The sequence below is a fragment of the Pinus tabuliformis genome, chromosome 4_1 (assembly GCF_031772625.1).
Source record: "Pinus tabuliformis cultivar Carrire ecotype Pingquan chromosome 4_1, CPIR1, whole genome shotgun sequence".
Lineage (NCBI taxonomy): Eukaryota > Viridiplantae > Streptophyta > Pinopsida > Pinales > Pinaceae > Pinus > Pinus tabuliformis.
Genome location: NC_142303.1, coordinates 558,152,425 through 558,154,832, shown reverse-complemented (window position 1 = coordinate 558,154,832; position 2,408 = coordinate 558,152,425).

Below are 2,408 nucleotides of genomic sequence, written 5' to 3'. Positions count from 1 at the left end.
GACCAAAGAGATGCTCTAGGCCAATATCATTGACTCTGTCAATGATATTTGGCCATCAATTCAAGTAATATTAGAGCAAACTGAATTGGTAAAAGTGGCCACTGAAGCAATTTAGAAAGTAAGGGAAGATCTAGGAGACCATCCTGAGGATGCTATCGACTCATCCACTTCCTGAACAGCAATAACAGACATGAGCTTAATGAGCTTGGTGTAGAGGATAGGATTGAAGCCATCATAGAAGTCAAAAACGTTCTTTCCAAAAGAAACCTTATGATCAACTTAGAGGAAAAATGCCATAACATGTAGGTGGGCATTGACAGATTCATAAATTTCAAATTTTGAGGGATAAAGGCCTTCCCATTCCTATGGTCATCCATGATAAACTTATGACCCAATTGGACTACACTGACAAAATAAGGAAGTTGGCCAAGGAACAAGCAAGCACTTTAGGTATCAAAGCCTTGACAACTGGGAAAGTATTATATGATACTTTGGAGAATCTGTTTTTTCTAGAGCATGAGGTGAAACATTTTTTCGTCGCCAAACCTAATTTTTCCAAATACACATAGGCAAATGAGATCTACAAAATAATGCTCAAAGTAAAGTTACCTAAGGATGAATGGTGGGAAAAGATGACAGATCTACTATAAGTTACCACAGTAAATCTGAAGACAGGTAAAAGACTGATAAATAGGGTCAAAGAGTAGCAGGTTAAAGAGTATCAGTGAAAGATTAAAGACAAAGATGATTCCAGCGTACAAATATCATCCAGCTTAAAGAGCTCAAATTCAATTGCAATAGCCTGCACTACCACAATAAGAGGGACAACATGATGCAATTTTCCATCTGTCCCTACCTTCATGCTTGAAGATATTTTGATTTCCTAGATTAAATCTCACATTGTTATGAGATATTTTGTAAATATTTTTTGTATAAATACTTCATATTTCAAAGTATTTAGGGTGGATTCAAAGACATTTCAGTAGACCTTTATCTAAAATCAAAGTGCTATTGTATCAAAACTGGATTGGCTTGCTGGATAATGGAATAAGGCTCAGATATTTTTCAGGATTCTTGTGTAAAGCAAAAATCAAATAAATATTCTCTCATGTGTATTATTGTTTCTCCTTATGTTTCTTAATAATAATATGTGTTTCTATGAAATCTGAATGGTAAACTAGGAATGATATTTCAGAACTTGCTTTAATGCACTCTGTCTTGACTGTTTACATTCTAAATGTTTTATACTAAACTATATTAGTTAGGGAATTCTTAAATGCTCCCTTACTTCCATAGTTTTTCCCCCTAGTCTATAGCAAAGGATTCTTAATTGCCCTTTGTTCATGATAACCTGTTTTCTTTCATTCTGATCCCAGTCTAAGGATTCTTCATTTCCCTTTCACCCTGGTTAGAACCATCTCATCCATTAAACCTGAAGATTTTCCTTTTGCTTTGCTAGCCTGCCCTGTGAACATTCCCTTTAATGATCTGGTCCAGTTAAGCTATCCTTTGATTAACTCCATAGCCCAATGGCTTGAAGATCTAGCTCTATTCGTTTGTTCCAAGAATTCCACCACCCAACCTTCAATCCAAAATCAAAATCCTTATGAACACTAAGAAATAGCCTGAAATCTAATAAAAACAAAGTTAAATCATAAAGAGAGAGCCCTCTCTGGACTTAGGTTGGCTAGAACTTGAGTCTAAAATATTGGTTTGTGGTTACCTCGGATTATTCCTTCTTTTGATAACTTCTAGGGAAAACTTCTAAGTGATAACATAGTGGCAACCATACCAGGGACTCAAATCCTCAGTCTTAATAAACCTTTGAGAAATTTCAAATCTTTATTTCAAGCCTCTTGAAGGGTTTATTAGAAGCTATTTACAAAAATTTCATAAAAATAAAGTAATTAGAAAAATTCAAAATTTTTGCTTCAAGGAGAACTCATTATACTAGGGCCAATCCTGATCCAAACCCTACTCCAGTATTTGATAATCCCAACCTGATTTCAAGAATATCCATAAGACAAGAAAGTTCAGTAAGCTCAATACCTTCATTCAGAGCAGATTCATGCCCTGATGAGTGGTTGCTTTTAGAAGAGCTTCCCTTTGATGAGTCATTTGACCTTTCCCTATTTAGAACTAGGTCTAAAAGTGCACTTGATGACATAGTTCTAGATCCAAAGTTTATTACAGATCTTGAAGTCCAAAAGCAAAACCCGTCAATTGATTAGTATATTCTAAATTCCCCTCAGTCATCCCTTACTATTGTTAAGATCCCTGAGCTTTCTGAAATAGTTTCAACTCCCTTTAGTTCACCTTTATTCCCTTCCACATCTGAAGTTCATTCCTCACCTCCATTTATACCTTCACTTCCCCACCAACCTATCATTACACATCAGTCACTCATT